This window comes from Scyliorhinus canicula, chromosome 11 (genome assembly GCF_902713615.1).
Source record: "Scyliorhinus canicula chromosome 11, sScyCan1.1, whole genome shotgun sequence".
Classification (NCBI taxonomy): Eukaryota; Metazoa; Chordata; class Chondrichthyes; order Carcharhiniformes; family Scyliorhinidae; genus Scyliorhinus; species Scyliorhinus canicula.
In genome coordinates, this window is record NC_052156.1 from 165,605,806 (window position 1) to 165,631,434 (window position 25,629).

The window sequence follows — 25,629 nt, forward strand, 5'->3', positions numbered from 1 at the left end:
CTAAGGGTATTCCCAACACCACGCTAAGGGTATTCCCAACACCACGCTCAGCGTATTCCCAACACCACACTAAGGGTATTCCCAACACCACGCTAAGGGTATTCCCAACACCACGCTCAGCGTATTCCCAACACCACGCTCAGCGTATTCCCAACACCACGCTCAGCGTATTCCCAACACCACGCTCAGCGTATTCCCAACACCACGCTCAGCGTATTCCCAACACCACGCTAAGGGTATTCCCAACACCACGTTCAGCGTATTCCCAACACCACGCTCAGCGTATTCCCAACACCACGCTCAGCGTATTCCCAACACCACACTAAGGGTATTCCCAACACCACGCTCAGCGTATTCCCAACACCACGCTCAGCGTATTCCCAACACCACGCTAAGGGTATTCCCAACACCACGCTCAGTGTATTCCCAACACCACACTAAGGGTATTCCCAACACCACGCTAAGGGTATTCCCAACACCACGCTCAGCGTATTCCCAACACCACGCTCAGCGTATTCCCAACACCACGCTAAGGGTATTCCCAACACCACGCTAAGGGTATTCCCAACACCACGCTAAGGGTATTCCCAACACCACGCTAAGGGTATTCCCAACACCACGCTCAGTGTATTCCCAACACCACGCTCAGCGTATTCCCAACACCACGCTCAGCGTATTCCCAACACCACGCTAAGGGTATTCCCAACACCACGCTAAGGGTATTCCCAACACCACGCTCAGCGTATTCCCAACACCACGCTCAGCGTATTCCCAACACCACGCTAAGGGTATTCCCAACACCACGCTAAGGGTATTCCCAACACCACGCTCAGCGTATTCCCAACACCACGCTAAGGGTATTCCCAACACCACGCTAAGGGTATTCCCAACACCACGCTCAGCGTATTCCCAACACCACGCTAAGGGTATTCCCAACACCACGCTAAGGGTATTCCCAACACCACGCTCAGCGTATTCCCAACACCACGCTAAGGGTATTCCCAACACCACACTCAGCGTATTCCCAACACCACGCTAAGGGTATTCCCAACACCACGCTCAGTGTATTCCCAACACCACACTCAGCGTATTCCCAACACCACGCTCAGCGTATTCCCAACACCACGCTCAGCGTATTCCCAACACCACGCTCAGCGTATTCCCAACACCACGCTAAGGGTATTCCCAACACCACGTTCAGCGTATTCCCAACACCACGCTCAGCGTATTCCCAACACCACGCTCAGCGTATTCCCAACACCACACTAAGGGTATTCCCAACACCACGCTCAGCGTATTCCCAACACCACGCTCAGCGTATTCCCAACACCACGCTCAGCGTATTCCCAACACCACGCTAAGGGTATTCCCAACACCACGCTAAGGGTATTCCCAACACCACGCTCAGCGTATTCCCAACACCACGCTCAGCGTATTCCCAACACCACGCTAAGGGTATTCCCAACACCACGCTAAGGGTATTCCCAACACCACACTCAGCGTATTCCCAACACCACGCTAAGGGTATTCCCAACACCACGCTAAGGGTATTCCCAACACCACGCTCAGCGTATTCCCAACACCACGCTAAGGGTATTCCCAACACCACACTCAGCGTATTCCCAACACCACGCTAAGGGTATTCCCAACACCACGCTCAGCGTATTCCCAACACCACGCTCAGCGTATTCCCAACACCACGCTCAGCGTATTCCCAACACCACGCTCAGCGTATTCCCAACACCACGCTAAGGGTATTCCCAACACCACGCTAAGGGTATTCCCAACACCACGCTCAGCGTATTCCCAACACCACGCTCAGCGTATTCCCAACACCACGCTCAGGGTATTCCCAACACCACGCTCAGCGTATTCCCAACACCACGCTCAGCGTATTCCCAACACCACGCTCAGCGTATTCCCAACACCACGCTCAGCGTATTCCCAACACCACGCTCAGCGTATTCCCAACACCACACTCAGCGTATTCCCAACACCACGCTCAGCGTATTCCCAACACCACACTCAGCATATTCCCAACACCACGCTCAGCGTATTCCCAACACCACGCTAAGGGTATTCCCAACACCACGCTCAGCGTATTGCCAACACCACGCTCAGCGTATTCCCAACACCACGCTAAGGGTATTCCCAACACCACGCTAAGGGTATTCCCAACACCACGCTCAGCGTATTCCCAACACCACGCTCAGCGTATTCCCAACACCACGCTAAGGGTATTCCCAACACCACGCTCAGCGTATTCCCAATACCACACTCAGCGTATTCCCAACACCACGCTCAGCGTATTCCCAACACCACGCTCAGCGTATTCCCAACACCACGCTAAGGGTATTCCCAACACCACGCTCAGCGTATTCCCAACACCACGCTAAGGGTATTCCCAACACCACGCTAAGGGTATTCCCAACACCACGCTAAGGGTATTCCCAACACCACGCTCAGCGTATTCCCAACACCACACTCAGCGTATTCCCAACACCACGCTCAGCGTATTCCCAACACCACGCTAAGGGTATTCCCAACACCACGCTCAGCGTATTCCCAACACCACGCTCAGCGTATTCCCAACACCACGCTCAGCGTATTCCCAACACCACGCTAAGGGTATTCCCAACACCACGCTCAGCGTATTCCCAACACCACGCTAAGGGTATTCCCAACACCACGCTAAGGGTATTCCCAACACCACGCTCAGCGTATTCCCAACACCACGCTCAGCGTATTCCCAACACCACACTCAGCGTATTCCCAACACCACGCTAAGGGTATTCCCAACACCACGCTAAGGGTATTCCCAACACCACGCTCAGCGTATTCCCAACACCACGCTCAGCGTATTCCCAACACCACGCTCAGCGTATTCCCAACACCACGCTAAGCGTATTCCCAACACCACACTCAGCGTATTCCCAACACCACGCTAAGGGTATTCCCAACACCACGCTAAGGGTATTCCCAACACCACGCTAAGGGTATTCCCAACACCACGCTCAGCGTATTCCCAACACCACGCTCAGCGTATTCCCAACACCACGCTCAGCGTATTCCCAACACCACGCTAAGCGTATTCCCAACACCACACTCAGCGTATTCCCAACACCACGCTAAGGGTATTCCCAACACCACGCTAAGGGTATTCCCAACACCACGCTAAGCGTATTCCCAACACCACGCTCAGCGTATTCCCAACACCACGCTAAGGGTATTCCCAACACCACACTAAGGGTATTCCCAACACCACGCTCAGCGTATTCCCAACACCACGCTAAGGGTATTCCCAACACCACACTAAGGGTATTCCCAACACCACGCTAAGGGTATTCCCAACACCACGCTCAGCGTATTCCCAACACCACACTAAGGGTATTCCCAACACCACGCTAAGGGTATTCCCAACACCACGCTCAGCGTATTCCCAACACCACGCTCAGCGTATTCCCAACACCACGCTCAGCGTATTCCCAACACCACGCTCAGCGTATTCCCAACACCACGCTCAGCGTATTCCCAACACCACGCTAAGGGTATTCCCAACACCACGTTCAGCGTATTCCCAACACCACGCTCAGCGTATTCCCAACACCACGCTCAGCGTATTCCCAACACCACACTAAGGGTATTCCCAACACCACGCTCAGCGTATTCCCAACACCACGCTCAGCGTATTCCCAACACCACGCTCAGCGTATTCCCAACACCACGCTCAGCGTATTCCCAACACCACACTAAGGGTATTCCCAACACCACGCTCAGCGTATTCCCAACACCACGCTCAGTGTATTCCCAACACCACGCTCAGCGTATTCCCAACACCACGCTAAGGGTATTCCCAACACCACGCTAAGGGTATTCCCAACACCACGCTCAGTGTATTCCCAACACCACGCTCAGCGTATTCCCAACACCACGCTAAGGGTATTCCCAACACCACGCTAAGGGTATTCCCAACACCACGCTCAGCGTATTCCCAACACCACGCTCAGCGTATTCCCAACACCACGCTCAGCGTATTCCCAACACCACGCTCAGCGTATTCCCAACACCACGCTAAGGGTATTCCCAACACCACACTCAGCGTATTCCCAACACCACGCTCAGCGTATTCCCAACACCACGCTCAGCGTATTCCCAACACCACGCTCAGCGTATTCCCAACACCACGCTCAGCGTATTCCCAACACCACGCTCAGCGTATTCCCAACACCACGCTAAGGGTATTCCCAACACCACGCTCAGTGTATTCCCAACACCACACTCAGCGTATTCCCAACACCACGCTCAGCGTATTCCCAACACCACGCTCAGCGTATTCCCAACACCACGCTCAGCGTATTCCCAACACCACGCTAAGGGTATTCCCAACACCACGTTCAGCGTATTCCCAACACCACGCTCAGCGTATTCCCAACACCACGCTCAGCGTATTCCCAACACCACACTCAGCGTATTCCCAACACCACGCTCAGCGTATTCCCAACACCACGCTAAGGGTATTCCCAACACCACGCTAAGGGTATTCCCAACACCACGCTCAGCGTATTCCCAACACCACGCTAAGGGTATTCCCAACACCACACTCAGCGTATTCCCAACACCACGCTAAGGGTATTCCCAACACCACGCTAAGGGTATTCCCAACACCACGCTCAGCGTATTCCCAACACCACGCTAAGGGTATTCCCAACACCACACTCAGCGTATTCCCAACACCACGCTAAGGGTATTCCCAACACCACGCTCAGCGTATTCCCAACACCACGCTAAGGGTATTCCCAACACCACGCTAAGGGTATTCCCAACACCACGCTAAGGGTATTCCCAACACCACGCTAAGGGTATTCCCAACACCACGCTAAGGGTATTCCCAACACCACGCTCAGCGTATTCCCAACACCACGCTCAGCGTATTCCCAACACCACGCTCAGGGTATTCCCAACACCACGCTCAGCGTATTCCCAACACCACGCTCAGCGTATTCCCAACACCACGCTCAGCGTATTCCCAACACCACGCTCAGCGTATTCCCAACACCACGCTCAGCGTATTCCCAACACCACGCTAAGGGTATTCCCAACACCACGCTCAGCGTATTGCCAACACCACGCTCAGCGTATTCCCAACACCACGCTAAGGGTATTCCCAACACCACGCTCAGCGTATTCCCAACACCACGCTCAGCGTATTCCCAACACCACGCTAAGGGTATTCCCAACACCACGCTCAGCGTATTCCCAACACCACGCTAAGGGTATTCCCAACACCACGCTTAGCGTATTCCCAACACCACGCTAAGGGTATTCCCAACACCACGCTCAGCGTATTCCCTACACCACGCTAAGGGTATTCCCAACACCACGCTCAGCGTATTCCCAACACCACGCTAAGGGTATTCCCAACACCACGCTCAGCGTATTCCTAACGGTTTTGTATGATCATACCTGCCTGGGAAAATGATTGAGGTAAGACGTGTAGTCTGCAAAGGGCACAGCTGAATTTACTGAAAGGTATGATCAGCCTCACATCAATTCACCAAACCTTCAGAATTCCATAAACAGCTTCAATTGTACTGAGTTGCTGCTGTCAATTTTCTTACTGCTTTTATCGATTTATAGCGTGTGTGGGTCAGATGCTGACACAAATTGGGCTATAATATAAAGCACTGGCTGATGTTCTTGAATTGGTATCGTATTGTTAATTTACATTAAAACGTAATGAATTTAATTTGACAAAAGTGCCACTGTGATGCAGTGCATCATTTTCAACCCGCCCTCACCCAAGCTAAGTGGATAATTCTCTGTGTTGCCAGCAAATGTACAACAAATACTTAGGTTTAGAATTTCTGCATCGCATCACTGTATGGCGGAATAGTGGAATGTTATTAATAGATTATAACTTATACTGGCCACCGAGGAATGAATTTTGCAATGTTAGAATCGTAAATTAGAATCAGAGTGTCAGGAGACCATTCAACCTTCCAACTCCCTGCTACGGCAATTTAGTTCCACCTGGAGTGTCCATTTGCATGTTCCCCGGCAGCCTGTGCAACGGGAGAGAAATGGGATGTGGGGGAGGGTGCCAGGAGGCAGATGCATCATGTAAACGCTGTGGAGTGCTACAAGGAGTCACAGATTGGGTCTCCATACTGCGAGCTGCAGTGAAGAAAGTCAGTCAGAATCTGTATCGATCCAGTTCGAGAGCTCACTAACCAATCAAGGCAGTGAACAGGTCAGAGCCGGCATCAAAGAGAAAATGCTGGAAAATCTCAGCAGGTCTGGGAGCATCTGTAGGGAGAGAAAAGAGCTGACGTTTCAAGTCTAGATGACCCTATGTCATAGCTATAAGACAGGTGGAAAGTCTTACGACACCAGGTTAAAGTCCAACAGGTTTGTTTCGAATCACTAGCGTTCGGAGCGCTGCTCCTTCCTCATTTTGTCAGATTTCATACTGTGCTCACCCCAGTCCAACGCCGGCATCTCCACATCATGGCTATAAGACAGGGAAAGTGGGTAATATTTATACTGTGGAGGGAGAATGATGAGTCATAGCCACAGAAACCCAGGGAAACCTGGTGCTAAAACCACAGAAACCAAGGGAACAGAGTGCTAATGGCAGCCCCTAGAGAGAACAAAATATGTGAAAGGCCAAACAGCAGAGAAACTATCAGAGGGTAAACTGTGACAGATGTAGATGTGGTAGGAGGGGAAGGGGGAAGCAAAGGGGAGAAAGGTTGAGGAAAGGTGAAAAGCATGGGGGGGGGGGTTAAATATATATAAGGAAAGACAAGAAAGAAAGAAATGGTAAAAGAAAGTTAATTGTTAAGACAGCAGCCGTACATTAGCTAGATACTGCCAGCCCTGAACAAATCCTGTCTGGTCTTCTGCAATCACCTCTGCAAGTTAGGACTCGATAGGCAGTTAGGCAGCAGGGTAGCATGGTGGTTAGCATAAATGCTTCACAGCTCCAGGGTCCCAGGTTCGATTCCTGGCTGGGTCACTGTCTGTGTGGAGTCTGCACGTCCTCCCCCTGTGTGCGTGGGTTTCCTCCGGGTGCTCCGGTTTCCTCCCACAGTCCAAAGATGTGCGGGTTAGGTGGATTGGCCATGCTAAATTGCCCGTAGTGTTCTAACAAAAGTAAGGTTAAGGGGGGGGGGGGGGGTTGTTGGGTTACGGGTATAGGGTGGATACGTGGGTTTGAGTAGGGTGATCATGGCTCGGCACAACATTGAGGGCCGAAGGGCCTGTTCTGTGCTGTACTGTTCTATGTTCTATGATTACCTTTGCCAGCACATTCAAGAGCAAAATGGGACCATAGGACCCAACAATCCGATAGGTCCTTATCCATCTTTAAAATCAGAGAAATAGAGGCCTATGTAGCAGGCAGCAAACCCCAGGACAAGGAGTCATTGAACATGTCCCATATTGACTTCCGGTGGTGGTGATGTGTGGAGCAGTCACACTAAATGTGGCTCTCCTTTGGAGTTTCAATTTAGGCCCTTTTGGCCCGTAAATCGGATACCAAAATAACAAAATGTACCCCCACCCTCACCTTAAACTAACAACCATTCAAGGAAATGCATTCAAACCAGTCACGGACAGGGAAAAACAGCAAAAATAAAAGTTGTGAGAGGGATGTCCAGATCCTCGAGTGAACAGACACATGAAGCGGAGCTGAGCATGGCGGACCGAGTGGGATCACCAACGCAAACGCCGGCCCACCCACCGATGGAGCAGTGAATGGAGCTTCTTTCGATAGAGTCCCAAAAACACAGGGACTCTATAAAGCAGGACCTCACGACGGCCGTAAGGTCGGCCATAGGAACCACTTTGGCCTCCACCCAGAGATATTGGAAAGAATGGAGCAGAGACTGGAGATTCAGGGAGCGACGGGGAGGGATCTCGAGGAAGCAGCCACCGATTAGTGTGAGCGTCTCGCCTGCATTGTAGCTGTTCAGAGACAGTGTGAAGAGGCTTCTGCAGGATGGGTATGAGCGGCCAGTGGTCAGGCTCCACAGTTGCCGGGTGACCATAGATGAAGTTGTGGAATTTGTGACACGCAAAACCCAGGACTCTTTTTACAAACCAAGTTTGCGTGTCAGAGTACCCTCGAGGCAATGGCTATTGGTCCACCATTTTGTATTCATGCTGCACAAAGTGCGTGATGTGACATGTCTGCTGACGTGAGGGCCATGAGCTTGGACACTGGAGCATTGTAAAACTGGTGGCGATCATAGATATCATAGAATTTACAGTGCAGAAGGAGGCCATTCGGCCCATCGAGTCTGCACCGGCTCTTGGAAAGAGCACCCTACCCAAGGTCAACACCTCCACCCTATCCCCATAACCCAGTAACCCCACCCAACACTAAGGGCAATTTTGGACACTAAGGGCAATTTATCATGGCCAATCCACCTAACCTGCACATCTTTGGACTGTGGGAGGAAACCGGAGCACCCGGAGGAAACCCACGCACACACAGTGTGCAGACTCCGCACAGACAGTGACCCAAGCCAGAATCGAACCTGGGACCCTGGAGCTGTGAAGCAATTGTGCTATCCACAATGCTACCGTGCGATGCCAATGATCGTTTGCCTGTGGGTGTTCCTGTCAACACCAGTCAACATCCTGGTGTAGGAGTTGACAAAGTGCTCTAGTGACTTCACTATAGCAAGGAATGAGTTTTGAGACATAGTTTGTCACAGCCAAGAAGCATTGTAAAACGTGCTTATGGAGCAGAATGGCCATGTGGCGTACAGCCACAGTCTCCTCTGGATCAGGTTTAACACCAACATCTGTCAGTGGGAGGGGCCCACGTACTTTACCACATTGACCCGGAATTGGTGCTTTGTCGGGTTGTGTTTCAAATTGAGACCCTGACGTTGTTTAGGAAACGGGGGTGATGTCCCGCTGCACAGTACCGCCCCAGATCAGCAACTCTGATTTCACCTGGTCGATCTGAAAAGTGCTGTTCCACACAGCGGTGAAAATCCTCACTGCCGGTAGAGGCACCAGGTGGCATTCGGAGAAAACATGATCTGCCGACCGGAGACATGAATGTGGTCAATCCTGAGGCTGTCAAATTCAGTGTGATTCGCCAAAATCTGCACTGTGCGTCTAACATACTAAATACTCTGCTTGTATATGTCAGAGGTGACCTGTTCTATTGTCTTCATGGGGTGGGGTGGTCTGAGTAACGTTGTGTTTAAATGTACAGGGTTGATACATGTACTGTCCATACCCCTTTTACACCATAGCTACTTCTATTGCTGAAACGCAATGTGATCTTTACATGGGTCTGTACATAAGGGGTTGATGGGAAATTGAAAGATCACTAGGGGGCAGCACTGGCGGGTATAAAAGCCAGTCGCAAGCGGCTCTCTGCCTCCCTTGGTGATCAGACTGTGACAAGAGCAGGAGCATAGATCTAGCTCAGGGCTACTAGTGTGGTCAGATATAGCTACTGTATATAAACATTGTGACCTTTCTACTGGTATTGATCTTAAAGTAAGAACTCACGCAGTTGTTAAATTCTGTTACTCAATAAACCTTTCAATACCTCTGGACGACTTTGAGCCTTCTTCATCAAGCTGCACAAAGCCTCTGCTGCGACTGGATTGAGTAACACATGTTACACACAGTAGTGCTACCAAACACACTACAGTAAGGTAACCAAAGACCCAACAGGATAATTACGCTCATTTCTATCATTCAATTCGGCTCTTTGAAAACCTTTTGTTTCATTGCAATCGGTATCCTTCTTGGGGCACATATTGTTGGTGTGATCGAGTCATCTAAACTTGCGTGGAGATTACAGGGTGCTTGCTGATTGTCTGGCCGTCAGAAATGTCACTGCGCCCAAACATCTGCAGAGCCTGAAGCTTCACAGCGTGGTCCTCTGGGCCAGCTTGAATGGCCCCTAACGTGATGCAGCCCCGGAGTCTGAGTCGCGGTTTGAGAATTCGGGCCGCACCGCGGAAGTCGAGGGTTCCCTGGACGCGGTGAAATGTGACCACGGCCTCGGTGCTGATTGTCCACCGTAAGCTCCGGGGGTCAGACTGCTGGTTGGGGTCCGGTGTTGCCTCGGGATCTATTTCTCACAGTTTTATTTCTGGATAGAACATTGATTTTCACCCCTGTGTCGATTTTGACATTTAACCGGGCATTGGTTGAGATTATCTATCGTGTAATAGATATTTCTCCTGTTTGAGTGGCCAATTCCATACTTCCGCAATGTGGCATGGATGGCTGCGTTGATGGTGCCTTGGTGCTTTCAATCAGGTGAGATTATAACTCACTGATCCTGGTTACACGCCTGTTCCTGGAGAAAGTGACTGGCAGGGGTACCGCTGGAATGGGAGAGCGAGAGGGATCGCTGCCAGGGAAGAGATGCCACATGCCACCGTGATTACACCCTTTTCTCCAAAGGTGGAAAATCGTGCCCTGTTTGGAGCTGGTGCCGACTGCTGTTGGTGCAGGGCACCCCCCTGAACTGAAAATACTTCAGTACACTGCCGTAACAATGCCGTTTCCCGCTGAAATTCTTCATGCAATGCTTCAGAATGTGGCGACGAGGGGCTTTTCACAGTAACGTCATCTGAAGCCAACTTGTGACAATAAGTGATTTTCATTTCATTTCATTAATTGTGCACACAGACTGCTGGCTGCTGCAGTGGATGCAGAGCGCCTCCTGTACTGCACATGTTTTTATTTCTCTCGTAAACTGCGCCGTTTCCCGCCTGAATTCCCTGTTCTGTCTCTCGGTCTGCTTGTTTAAGATACACATTCCCAAAGCAGATTGTAAAGTCAGGTACTTCTGCTCCAGTAGCTGTTTCAGGAGTACATCGGTTTCTGTGACGCCTACCAACCGATCTCTAATGAATTCGTCAATAAAGGCTCCAAATGCATTTTTCTGCTCAGACCTTTAGTGCTTCCACATGGGACTGGATTGGTTCAAACGGTTTCTGATTAGTAGAATTGAATATGTGGCGGCCGAGAATTATGTTTTTAAGCTGGGAGCCTATTTCTTCGAGTTTCTGTAGAATAATTGCGGGACCCTCTTTACGTTCTTCCGAATCGAATTTAAACAATCTAAACTTCGCGATCACTGTGGCACCTGCCAGGTTGAGTAGATTACAGGCTTGTAACTGTCTTTTACAGACAGGGCTGCATCAGCGAAGATGACCCACTCCTGCTTGAATCTGCTCCAATTGTCCACCAAGTTTTCATCGAAGACAAGTGGGTCAATGTTTGGAAGTCCCTGTGCTACACTACCAGCCCTGACACCATTGGTTCTGTGTGGTCTGTTCAATCAAAGACTGCACAAGGGACTTTCAGCAAACGGGATGTTTATTAATCAAACATACCAACTCTCACTAACACCTTACTCTGCCCGGGATCGAGGGGAATTCAGACAAGCCACATTCCCGTAACGCTTCACATGACTGCGCCATCACGTAGTCACGTGCCAACCACCTTGGTCTGCAATCATCACATTTATAGAAATGTCAGAAAAGATACCAGCATTTGCTCACCCTATTTGTTCGATAAATCCAAATTCAGAATCAAAGTTCTGCATTCCAGCAAATTCCAAGAGCCAAGGTCACTCAGTTTAAGAAATACTGCTTGGATTATTAATTGGCATTTGATTTAAAGCTCTTATTCAATGCCCGATAGTGCAAAAATCAATGACACTTTCACCACTAGCAGGAAGACATCTACAATGCAGACCATGACTGTGCTACCGGACTCTAAACCTGATGCAGCAAGTGGGGCCATACATGTCAAACATGGCAGCAGACTGTTCAATACAGTGATAATTGATTCAATTCCTCATGAGCATTATAACGAACTTTGGTTTTGTCAATGTTCTTTCTGAAGTTCCTGTCTGCTGTAACTAGTCTATCTACTAATTTTGTAATTCTGCTGTGCTTAAAACAAGTGCTATGTCATCTGTAAATCTAACAGATGTTATCATTCAGCATGCCCCCCAGCCTTAACACCAGATTCTGAGACTTCAAGCACCTCTTCAATCATCATTTCTGCAGAGATTGAACTGGAGTGATGATCAACAACACCCTTGTCGATCTCCGATTCTTCTCCAACTCCCCGGTTGATACTCTCACCGTTTCTACTTGTCCCATGTAAAGATTTCTCTATCTCTCCAGTCTACTCCGATGTCTCCAGTGCCTGTCAAGAGCTTAATCCAGCCAAGCCAACTGATTGCTTCTTCAAAGACTCCAAACCCAACACCCGATTCCTAATCAAACTCTGAATTCCTTTCATCCATTGATCTTCTAATTAATGTTCCCCTTCCTCCCTGAAATCCAAACTGGCCGTGTGCGATGTAGTTCTGCACCTTCCCAGCCACTCCCTTCATTCTAATTCTCAACACATCCTTTGATGCACGGGAAATCCAAATAATTGTACAAAAATCTGAACAAGGCATGCCTTTGGCTTCTTTCATAGAACATAGATCATGAGGGTGAACTACATTCCCCCACCCTCCAACCCCAGCCCCCCCCAGACATAAAACAGGGGCATCTGGGGCCTTCCAATGGGTCGCCCTGTATGTGCCACCCTTTCGGCCGCCATCCCCTTCAGACCCTGCCTCCTTCAGACCCCGCCTCCTTCAGACCCCGCCTCATTCAGATCCCGCCTCCTTCAGGCCCCGCCTCCTTCAGACACCGTCTCCTTCAGACCCCGCCTTCATCAGATCCCGCCTCCTTCAGACCCCGCCTCCTTCAGATACCGCCTCCTTTAGGCCCTGCCTCCTTCAGGCCCTGCCTCCTTCAGACCCCGCCTCCTTCAGACCCCGCCTCCTTCAGACCCCGCCTCCTTCAGAACCCGCCTCCTTCAGACCCCGCCTCCTTCAGATCCCACCTCCTTCAGACCCCGCCTCCTTCAGATCCCGCTTCCTTCAGACCCCACCTCCTTCTGATCCCGCCTCCTTCAGACCCCGCCTCCTTCAGGCCCTGCCGCCCGGCCATGTCCCCGCCCACCCGGGGGCCAGAGTGGCCTCCAAGCCCTCCAGCGCGGTCATCACGTCAGATCTCTATTTGTGGAGCCCAGTAGTGATTCCTGCTGGCGCCACGTCACACCGGGGGAGTGGGAACAGCACTTTCCCAGGAGATTCAACGTCATGTCGAGTTTGAATGTTAAAACATATCTAAATAATTACTTATGCTGGAAGGGCCCGGGAACATCGTAAACTGTTTTGCACCTGACGCAGATTCCATTTCCGACCTCTCCCGGAATTTTTCCACCAACAGGGATTTGAACCGGCCGCAACACGGCTGGAAAATCGCCCCGTATAAAAAGTGATTTGGTGGAATGGTAAAACAGTGGGTGACAGAATCCTTCAGGTGGGGCTGTTAGTGAGGTTTGGGACATGGAAGCCCAGAAACATTTTAACATAGTGTGCAATGTATGGGTCGTGCGCTGCCCTGGAGTGTCAAAGTTGAGTGATCTTCAATCCCATCCAACACCCGGGTGTGTGGCAATGTTTCTACTGACCAGGGAGCTGAGGGCCTGGATTCTGCAGTCAGCAGCAAGGTTATGGTGCTGGCCACTGCCCAGAAAGATCCTGCGATCTGTGAGCTGTGGGCTTCCACTTTACCAAAGTTCATTTGAATTTGGACCCAAGTTCAGAGATCTCCACACATCCAGCAACAGTGATTTAATAAAACAGGTTAACCAGCCATTAACCAGGTTAACCACTGAGGTAATCTCTCAGAAAGCAAACCAGGGACGAAAAACACAGAATCCCTGCAGTGCTGAAGGAGGCCATTCAGCCTATCGGGTCTGCACTGACCCTTTTAAAGAGCACCCTACCTAGGCCCACTCCCCTGCCCGTTACCTTGTAACCCATCTAACCGTTGGACACTGAGGGGCAATTTATCATGGCCAATCCACCTAACCTGTGCATCTTTGGACAGTGGGAGGAAACCGACGCACACACGGGGAGAACGTGCAGACTCCGCACAGTTACCCAAGGCCGGAATGGAACCCGGGACCCTGGCGCTGTGAGGCAGCAGTGCTAACCACTGTGCCACCCCAATTGGGACATACACATGGGATTAAGGCAGATGCTAAAACATCATAAACAATTTTTTATTCAATCATATTTTAAACGAGGACATTTCACAAATATGAAATTACTTTTCCAGAGTTAAACAGGTTGTTCAATCATAATTCTGTACTTTCTAACCGATTAAGAAACCCAGTTCTTGTCAATGTATCAGCAATTTCATCCTTTGACAATCAGATTGTTGCCGCAATGGCATTGTTAAAGACAGGTGATGATCATGAGTTTAAATGTAAATAGTCACAGCTGGAACCGTTGGATGCGGAGGGTGGGGAGAACAGAGGGCGGCTGACAATCCATTAAAGCTGACCTGAAAATAAACTTTCTGAAGGTAAAAGACAAGCTGCAGACTTATTCCTTCACCATATACAATTATTTTATTGGAATTAACCGTTAAACCTCATTCAATCATCTGGAACGATCTTTGAAAAAGTTATACACCAAGACAAATAGGGTTAAAAAGGCAAGTTCACATCAGTTCAGTGATTTCTAATTGTTGCAATGTAGGGGACCACAATAGCATAGCTTACGCGGAAGTGTAGAATTACTGACAGCAACTTCTGATTTCTATGTTTAACTACGCATGTGCGGGTTACATAAGTTTCAAGTGAGCACAGTAAGAAGTCTTCCAACACCAGGTTAAAGTCCAACAGGTTTGTTTCAAACACGAGCTTTCGGAGCACTGCTCCTTCCTCAGGTGAAACAAACCTGTTGGACTTTAATCTGGTGTTGTAAGACTTCTTACTGTTTTGATTGACAGTATTTTAGGGACCTGTAGAAAAGGAAATTGTTGCTCCTGCACACAACTGCATAAAACATTACCCGAGACATGTACAACTACATTTCCATTCACAGTAGGAATTATCACTTCTCAAGTGCCCTTTTTTATGAGAAAACTTATTTCAAACAATTTAATTATCCAGATAAGCTAGTTTAAACATGCAAAAGATGCCTCAAGTAGATTCAGTTCATTAAAGTGAACATTGTCAGGTTATAGAATAGTGTACAACTTAATTTGATTCTTCACAAAAGCCTGATAAGAACAAAACCCATTTTGTGTTAACACTTCATGAAACATTATGAGGCTCCACAATGTTATCTATTTAGCAGCTGTGAGAATTGAAGAGGTTCTCGAACCAACTGAAAGAGGCCAAAAGCCAGTGTTTGGTTTTAAGCTGGAAATTGGGTTGCTCAGGGCTTGCCACACCTGCACCGGTGGTTTTGAAGCTGATTTCAAGTTGTTAACACAACAATGTCACACCAATCCTACGGTCAAGTATGTCACCTTGAACATATTTTTATGCAAAAATTTTAAGAGCCAGGAACAATCATGTGAGGGGCAGGTGGTGTAGCAAACGTTGCCTGAACAAACGAGGAAAGGCTCAGGGAATTGAGGTTGTTTTCGTTAGAGAGGAGAAGGCTGAGAGGTGACTTAATAGAGACATATAAGATAGTCAGAGGGTTAGATAGGGTGGACAGTGAGAGTCTTTTTCCTCGGATGGTGATGACCAACACAAGGGGACATAGCTTTAAATTGAGGGGTGGTAGATATAGGACAGATGTCAGAGGCAGTTTCTTTACTCAGAGAGTAGTAGGGGTGTGGAACGCCCTGCCTGCAACAGTAGTAGACTCGCCACCTTTAAGGGCATTTAAGTGGTCACTGGATAGACATATGGATGAAAATGGAATAGTGTAGGTCAGATAGGCTTCAGATGGTTTCACAGGTTGGCGCAACATCGAGGGCCGAAGGGCCCGTACTGCGCTGTAGTGTTCTATGTTCTATATTCTATGTAATCAGACAGTTTTTGATCATGATGAATGTCAGAAGGAAGACACTGAGAAAGCTGCCGACAATAGCCTGCTTCAGGAAATATCCAGTGTTTAAAGTTTCTGCTCCAGCCTACGTTGGTGTGCCCATTCCACACAACAAAGCCAATTGCAATGCAGGAAAGGCTCGCATGACATCATTCATAACCACACAATGTCTCAAAGTGTTTTTCGGCCAATGACGTATTTCTGACGTGTAGTCACTGTTATCGTGCAGGGAACGGAGCAGCCAATTTGCCCACAGCAAGCTCCACAAACAGCAATGTGATAATGACCGAACGATCTGATTTTGCGATACACTAGGGAGCACTCTCCTCTTCTTACTCCCGAACGATGCCATGGGATCATTTACACCCACCCGGGAGGGCCAGATGAGGGTCTCGGTTCAATGTCTCATGTCCAAACTCCTATTTATTGACTACAGCTCCGCCTTCAACACCATAATCCCAGCCAAGCTCATATCAAAGCTCCAAAACCTAGGACTTGGCTCCTCACTCTGCAACTGGATCCTTGACTTTCTGACCCACAGACCACAATCACTAAGAATAAAAAACAACACCTCCTCCACAATAGTCCTCAATACCGGGGCCCTGCAAGGCTGCGTACTTAGCCCCCTACTCTACTCCCTGTACACACATGACTGCGTGGCAAAATGTGGTTCCAAGTCCACCTACAAGCTTGCTCACGATACGACCATATTGGGCCTGATCTCGAATAACGATGAGTCAGAACACAGGAGGGAGATAGAGAAGCTAGTGGAGTGGTGCAGTGACAACAATCTCTCCCTCAATGCCAGCAAAACTAAAAAGCTGGTCATTGACTTCAGGAAGCAAAGTACTGTACACACCCCTGTCAGCATCAACGGGGCCGAGGTGGAGATGGTGAGCAGCTTCAAATTCCTAGGGGTGCCCATCACCAAAAAATCTGTTCCACCCAAATCGGCGGTACCACCAAGAAAGCACAACAGCGCCTATACTTCCTCAGGAAACTAAGGAAATACGGCACGTCCACATTAACTCTTACCAACTTTTACAGATGCACCATAGAAAGCATCCTATCGGGCTGCATCACAGCCTGGTATGGCAACTGCTCGGCCCAGGACCGCAAGAAACTTCAGAGAGTCGTGAGCACCGCCCAGTCCATCACACGGATTTGCCTCCCATCCATTGACTCCATCTACACCTCCCGCTGCCTGGGGAAAGCGGGCAGCATAATCAAAGACCCCTCCCACCCGGCTTACTCACTCTTCCAACTTCTTCCATCGGGCAGGAGATACAGAAGTCTGAGAACACGCACGGGCAGACTCAAAACCAGCTTCTCCCCCACTGTTACCAGGCTCCTAAATGACCCTCTTATTGACTGACCTCATTAACACTACACCCTGTATGCTTCACCTGATGCCAATGCTTATGTAGTTACATTGTGGACCTTGTGTTGCCCTGTTATGTATTTTATTTTTATTTTTTCTTCTTTACATGTACTAAATGATCTGTTTGAGCTGCTCACAGAAAAATACTTTTCACTGTACCTCGGTACAAGTGACAATAAACAAAATCCAAATCCAAACAGCGCAGTCCTCCCTCAGTACTGTGCTCTGTGTCAGCCTGGACCTTTTGTGCTCAGGTCCCAGAGTGGGACTTGAACTCAGAACCCCCCTGGCCACCAAACGGGCTCTATCCAGCAAACACAATATGATGGACGAGCAAAATACCACAGATACTGGAAATCTGAAACAGAAAAGGGTGGAAAGGCTCTGCGGCCCTGCCAGCATCGGAGTGGCCAGAAAGATGTTTCAGGTGGGTGGATGTGCCAGCACATCCTCAATTCTATACTCATTGTGAAGGTCACAGCCCTGAACTCTGTCTATCTGTCTCCGCTGATGCTGCCAGACCTGTACAATAGGATACAGCTTCAGCTTTCTGTGCTTTTCATGGCAATTCTTGAAGTGAGGAGAGAACGAGGGGATTTTCACAGTAACTTCACTACAGTGTTAATGCAAGCCTACTTGTGACACTAACAAAGAATAACGATTAACGGGGCAGCACGGTGGCACAGTGGTTAGCATTGCTGCCTACAGTGCTGAGGACACGGGTTCGAATCCCGGCTCTGGGTCACTGTCCGTGCGGAGTTTGCACATTCTCCCCGTGTCTGCGTGCGTTTCGCCCCCACAACCCAAAGATGTGTAGGTTAGGTGGATTGGCCACGCTAAATTGCCCCTGATATGGAAAATATAATTGGGTACTCTAAATTTATTTTTAAAAAGAATAACGATTAACAGGTAGACACGTCTTTCATTTAACAAAAAGATTCCACGCTTTATAAAGTTGACTGATGATTCAATAAAGGGTTGGGGTGGGGGGGGGGCGGGGGAGATGCTGGTGAAGGTTTAGTGCCAACGCAAGTTGTCACTCAGTCTGGAACAGTCACTCCTCTTCTGGGCCTGCATCTTAATCTTCATTCATTTTTTTACACTGGGATTTTCAATGCCACCCCCACCTGCAGAATCCAAGGATGCAAACTGCCTGCCTGCCCTGATGCAGCTCCTTGTGTGCTCTGAAATCCATCTGCACGTACAAAAGCAGTCCTGACATCCTCAGTTAATAGACTGCAATGCAGCAGAACTCCCCCCAAAAAAGGTACAGTGTTTGCAACAGGTCTACACACACACACACACACCAGCAGCTGCCAGGAGCAGCCAGGAGCAGGCAGCCTCAAAGGCAATGTCTGCACAGACATGTTCCCAATTGCACTGCTTTTAATTCTAGGCATGGGGGGGGGGGATTGAGATTTTCAACCTTCAGCAAAATAAAACCCAATTGCAGCATCCCACACTGCACAGTCAGGATCCTTCAGTATACACAGATTTCATATCTTCATTATTGATCACACAAATATCTATTTCTTTTTTTTTTAAAGCCTACCTTGTATTTTCAGGACGGAAAAGCATCCATTTGCATGTCCATGTGCATCATGTGCTGACACAGTTCGGTCTGAGAGTCTGCATTATTGCAATCTTCCCCAGTGAGTGTATAACACAGTGAGTGTGCAGAGAGACAGAGGCTCTGCCACTCCCCCCCAGGCGGTGCCAGCCTGCGCAGCTGTCCATCACCCGGCAGCAGAGGGACAAGGGCACCTGAGCAAGGCTGCAATATAGCAGTGAATGCACCTGAGCAAGGCTGCAATATAGCAGTGAATGCACCTGAGCAAGGCTGTAATATAGCAGTGAATGCACCTGAGCAAGGCTGCAATACAGCCCTGAATGCACCTGAGCAAGGCTGCAATACAGCCCTGAATGCACCTGAGCACGGCTGCAATACAGCAGTGAATGCACCTGAGCAAGGCTGCAATACAGCTCTGAATGCACCTGAGCAAGGCTGCAATACAGCCCTGAATGCACCTGAGCAAGGCTGCAATATAGCAGTGAATGCACCTGAGCAAGGCTGCAATACAGCAGTGAATGCACCGGAGCAAGGCTGCAATATAGCCCTGAATGCACCTGAGCAAGGCTGCAATATAGCAGTGAATGCAACTGAGCAAGGCTGCAATATAGCAGTGAATGCACCGGAGAAAGGCTGCAATACAGCCCTGAATGCACCTGGGCAAGGCTGCAATACAGCCCTGAATGCACCTGAGCAAGGCTGTAATATAGCAGTGAATGCACCTGAGCAAGGCTGCAATATAGCAGTGAATGCATCTGAGCAAGGCTGCAATACAGCAGTGAATGCACCTGCGCAAGGCCGCAATATAGCAGTGAATGCACCGGAGAAAGGCTGCAATACAGCCCTGAATGCACCTGAGCAAGGCTGCAATACAGCCCCGAATGCACCTGAGCAAGGCTGCAATATATCACTGAATGCACCTGAGCAGGGCTGCAATAAAGCCCTGAATGCACCTGAGCAGGGCTGCAATACAGCTCTGAATGCATCTGAGCAAGGCTGCAATACAGCCCTGAATGTTCCGGAGCAAGGCTGCAATACAGCCCTGAATGCACCTGAGCAAGGCTGCAATACAGCTCTGAATGCATCTGAGCAAGGCTGCAATACAGCCCTGAATGCACCTGAGCAAGGCTGCAATACAGCCCTGAATGCACCTGAGCAAGGCTGTAATATAGCAGTGAATGCACCTGAGCAAGGCTGCAATACAGCTCTGAATGCATCTGAGCAAGGCTGCAATACAGCCCTGAATGCACCGGAGCAAGGCTGCAATACAGCCCTGAATGCACCGGAGCAAGGCTGCAATACAGCCCTGAATGCACCAGAGCAAGGCTGCAATACAACCCTGAATGCACATGAGCAAGGCTGCAATATAGCAGTGAATGCACCTGAGCAAGGCTGCAATACAGCCCTGAATGCACCTGAGCAAGGCTGCAATATCTCACTGAATGCACCTGAGCAAGGCTGCAATACAGCCCTGAATGCACCTGAGCAAGGCTGCAATACAGCCCTGAATGCACCTGAGCAAAGCTGCAATACAGTCCTGAATGCACCGGAGGAAGGCTGCAATACAGCCCTGAATGCACCTGAGCAAGGCTGCAATATCTCACTGAATGCACCTGAGCAAGGCTGCAATACAGCCCTGAATGCACCTGAGCAAGGCTGCAATACAGCCCTGAATGCACCTGAGCAGGGCTGCAATATAGCCCTGAATGCACCTGACCAAGGCTGTAATATAGCCCTGAATGCACCTGAGCAAGGCTGCAATACAGCCCTGAATGCATCTGCGCAAGGCTGCATTTCAGCCCTGAATGCACCTGAGCAAGGCTGCAGTACAGCCCTGAATGCACCTGAGCAAGGCTGCAATACAGCCCTGAATGCACCTAAGCAAGGCTGCAATATAGCAGTGAATGCACCTGTGCAAGGCTGCAATACAGCTCTGAATGCACCTGAGCATGGCTGCAATACAGCCGTGAATGCACCTGAGCAAGGCTGCAATACAGCCCTGAATGCACCTGAGCAAGGCTGCAATACAGCCCTGAATGCACCTGAGCAAGGCTGCAATACAGCCCTGAATGCACCTAAGCAAGGCTGCAATATAGCAGTGAATGCACCTGAGCAAGGCTGCAATACAGCTCTGAATGCACCTGAGCAAGGCTGCAATACAGCCCTGAATGCACCTGAGCAAGGCTGCAATACAGCTCTGAATGCACCTGAGCATGGCTGCAATACAGCCATGAATGCACCTGAGCAAGGCTGCAATACAGCCCTGAGTGCACCTGAGCAAGGCTGCAATACAGCCCTGCATGCACCTGAGCAAGGCTGCAATACAGCCCTGAATGCAACTGCGCAAGGCTGCAATACAGCCCTGAATGCACCTGAGCAAGGCTGCAATACAGCCCCGAATGCACCTGAGCAAGGCTGCAATATATCACTGAATGCACCTGAGCAGGGCTGCAATACAGCTCTGAATGCATCTGAGCAAGGCTGCAATACAGCCCTGAATGCACCTGAGCAAGGCTGCAATACAGCCCTGAATGCACCTGAGCAAGGCTGCAATATATCACTGAATGCACCTGAGCAAGGCTGCAATACAGCCCTGAATGTTCCGGAGCAAGGCTGCAATACAGCCCTGAATGCACCTGAGCAAGGCTGCAATATATCACTGAATGCACCTGAGCAAGGCTGCAATTCAGCTCTGAATTCACCTGAGCAAGGCTGCAATACAGTCCTGAATGCACCGGAGCAAGGCTGCAATACAGCCCTGAATGCACCTGAGCAAGCCTGCAATATCTCACTGAATGCACCTGAGCAAGGCTGCAATACAGCCCTGAATGCACCTGAGCAAGGCTGCAATACAGCCCTGAATGCACCTGAGCAAGGCTGCAATACAGCCCTGAATGCACCTGAGCAAGGCTGCAATACAGCCCTGAATGCACCAGAGCAAGGCTGCAATACAGCCCTGAATGCACCTGAGCAAGGCTGCAATACAGCCCTGAATGCACCTGAGCAAGACTGCAATATCTCACTGAATGCACCTGAGCAAGGCTGCAATACAGCCCTGAATGCACCTGAGCAAGGCTGCAATACAGCCCTGAATGCACCTGAGCAATGCTGACACAGGAAGTACCACCTTCCCCAGCCGCACTTCTGTTGGTTCTCCTGCCCTAACTCGCCCCACCCCCTCCATCCATGCCTTCCTTCCCCACCCCCCACCCCCTCCTGCTGACAGCTTATGACTCCCGAGATGCTGCTGGTGGGAGGATTGACTGTTAAGTGGGGGTTGTGGTTCAGCTTTATTTTACCTTTATCCCAGCCCCCTACCTGGGCTCACTCTCCAACCATAATCCCACCTAACCTGCACATTTTTGGACTGTGGGAGGAAACCGGAGCACCCGGAGGAAATCCACGCAGTCACGGGGGGAAAGTGCAAACTCCACACAGACAGTGACCCGCAGCCGGAATTGAACCGGGGTCCCTGGTGCTGTGAGACAGCAGCTTGTTGGAGATAGCTATCATTTGGAACTTACTATTATGGACCAGGGTTTAGAGAACACCAAAGTGTATCACAGAGTTCACCTAACCCACAACTTTTAATAGATTTTGGTTATGGGGAGCACACGGCCCACTGTACAGGTGTGGTGCAACAGAGAGCTAAAGTATGTTTAAAACAAAACAATGTTTATTCTGTGAATCCAGTTAACATATTATAAACACACAGTAAACATCTTATCAACTACCAACATTAATAACCCCTCAAAGATACAATACTCTATAGGTAACCCTTAGTAACTTTCCTAACAATATCCACAAGTCAAAGACCCTTTTTAACAAAGACAGTAGGTTTGCATTCCTTACAGAAACAGGTATTACTTTGAAATCATCAAGTGATCTAGAGACATTCTTTAGCATGCAGAGAGAGAGGCCAACATACACCAGTTAATTTGAATGCACCTCTCCAACTGAAAATGAAACTAAAATTCAGAGCCAAAAACAGCTTCCAGCTCAAAACGAAAGTAAAAGGCAGAGCCAGAGCCCAGCTCCACCCACACATTGACATCACTGCAGCCACTTGAGAAGACAAACATTTCTTAAAGTGGCATTCACATGACACTTACATAGACAAAATGTTACCCGCCACATAAGAACATAAGAACTAGGAGCAGGAGTAGGCCATCTGGCCCCTCGAGCCTGCTCCACCATTCAATGAGATCATAGCTGATCTTTTGTGGACTCAGCTCCACTTTCCGGCCCGAACACAATAACCCTTAATCCCTTTATTCTTCAAAAAATGATCTATCTTTACCTTAAAAATATTTAATGAAGGAGCCTCAACTGCTTCACTGGGCAAGGAATTCCATAAATTCACAACCCTTTGGGTGAGGAAGTTCCTCCTAAACTCAGTCCTAAATCTACTTCCCCTTATTTTGAGGCTATGCCCCCTAGTTCTGCTTTCACCCGCCAGTGGAAACAACCTGCCCGCATCTATCCTATCTATTCCCTTCATAATTTTATATGTTTCTATAAGATCCCCCACGCATCCTTCTAAATTCCAACGAGTACAGTCCCAGTCTACTCAACCTCTCCTCATAATCCAACCCCTTCAGCTCTGGGATTAACCTAGTGAATCTCCTCTGCACACCCTCCAGTGCCAGTATATCCTTTCTCAAGTAAGGAGACCAAAACTGAACACAATACTCCAGGTGTGGCCTCACTAACACCTTATACAATTGCAACATAGCCTCCCTAGTCTTAAACTCCATCCCTCTAGCAATGAAGGACAAAATTCCATTTGCCTTCTTAATCACCTGTTGCACTTGTAAACCAACCTTCTGTGACTCATGCACTAGCACACCCAGGTCTCTCTGCACAGCAGCATGCTTTAATATTTTATTGTTTAAATAATAATCCTGTTTGCTGTTATTCCTACCAAAATGGATAACCTCACATTTGTCAACATTGTATTCCATCTGCCAGACCCGAGCCCATTCACTTAACCTATCCAAATCCCTCTGCAGACTTCCAGTATCCTCTGCACTTCTCGCTTTACCACTCATCTTAGTGTCATCTGCAAACTTGGACACATTGCCCTTGGTCCCCAACTCCAAATCATCTATGTGACATGGGGGCTAACCATCACATAAAGCTTAACGAACGATGGGCAATAAATACTAGCTTCACTTGTGAAACCTACATCCATGAATTAATAAAAATATACTTAAACTGGTCTTTGTAAGGGACAGAATGAGCGATGCTATCTGATGTGAAATAGCAGAAACACGGTTGCCTGGCCTTTCCTTCTCAGCCAGCTTATTTAGGGACCCTCATGACTAACAGAGAAAGGACTGCTTTCATGATGTCAAGGAGTGACCCAGCAGTTTTACAAAACTCTGGCACAACATTCCAAGGTACACCGCAATCACACGCCTTCATAATCGTTGCCGTAAATCCCGTCGGGATGTTTGGCGATCATGAAAGATGCCAGACAAATGCAAGTCCTTCTTTTAATGTGGTGATGAAATTGCATTTGCTGCTTCTGTAGGTACTGGGTTAATGGTTATGTTAATGAGACCATGAGGTTATTCGTGATAAAGGTTTGACATCAAAGGGTCAAGAGGATCAAGACGCAGAGTAGTCTCTGTCCAGTAAACCATGTGCTTACCCTGAGGTCTTTGTTAATAGTCATTAATAAATTGTTTCAAGATAAACTATACCAACTACCTCAAGTCTGTGGTACAATAAGCAAAGCCTCATCAAGCTATGGTAAGACAATAAGACATTGTAACGGCAATACCTCACCAATGCTCAGCTTCTTCCAATATTTTGACCACCAGACTGCACCTCTGTGCTCAAGACTCTTCTTGAAATTCTACCTCATCCTTCTCCAGATTACAGTTTGAGTTAATCCCCTGTGATCGACTCAATTTCCTGAAACTTTTAACCCGAATATTTATTTTCGAAATTTCTGCCTCTTGTATTTCGTTCAATGATGGAAAACCTCGTTTCCATTTTATTGAGCGCTCTGACAGACAAGCGGGGCAAAGCCGATCATCTACCATGCAATTTTATTTAAGGGGACTCGAAAAAGATGAACAAAGTCCCTAGTTTGCCATTTCCATGGAAAAACAGGTAGAAAAGCTGTTTACAATCCCCAAATCACCAGTAAAGACCCCAGAATCCCGTGTAATGCAATCAGGATGCAAATCATTCAGTAACTGTGAACCAATGGCCCAGGAAATTAACTGCTTTCTTTCAAATTGAAATAGAATTAAATACACTTCTTTGATATAACAAGGCCCTTTGCCCAATCGCACTACCCTTTGGCATAACGTTTGGCCAGACAATTCTGCCCAGGATGTCCAGGAATTTTGCCCATCAATCAGATTTGTGCAAATTGGCAGAAAAATGTAGTAGTTGGTGCAGGATTTCCTTGGGTGAATTCTGTAGGAAGATTTAATGAGCGGGTACGCAGGTGATCAATAATAGCCTTAGTCCATGAGAGGATATAGGCAATTCTCTCCATTACAGAGAGGGAATTGGTTATATAAAGAGGGATATTATTGCTCATCCAGCTTGGCACAAGGCAAGGAGGCAGGGCCTCTATAAATGACCCCAGCAGGGACAGGAATTGAACCCATGCTAATGACATCATTCCGCACACATTCCAGCCAATTGGGATAGCTGACGCCCATTAATTGGATTTAATTGGCAGCACAATTTCCCCAAGTAAGTAGATTTTTTTGTTGTCCGATTGTGGGTTGTGGA

The 25,629-nt window shown here is 48.7% G+C and overlaps 1 protein-coding gene across 2 annotated transcripts in view; it reads right to left on the bottom strand.

The window, feature by feature from the left end:
* frmd4a (FERM domain containing 4A) overlaps window positions 1-18,980 on the bottom strand; it is a 734,343-nt gene extending 715,363 nt beyond the window's left edge. For both annotated transcript variants that reach the window (XM_038811950.1, XM_038811947.1), the window contains exon 1: window positions 18,853-18,980. The gene's annotated coding sequence lies outside the window, so the exon portion shown is untranslated. The remainder of the gene's footprint in view (window positions 1-18,852) is intronic.
* Window positions 18,981-25,629: the final 6,649 nt, after the last annotated feature.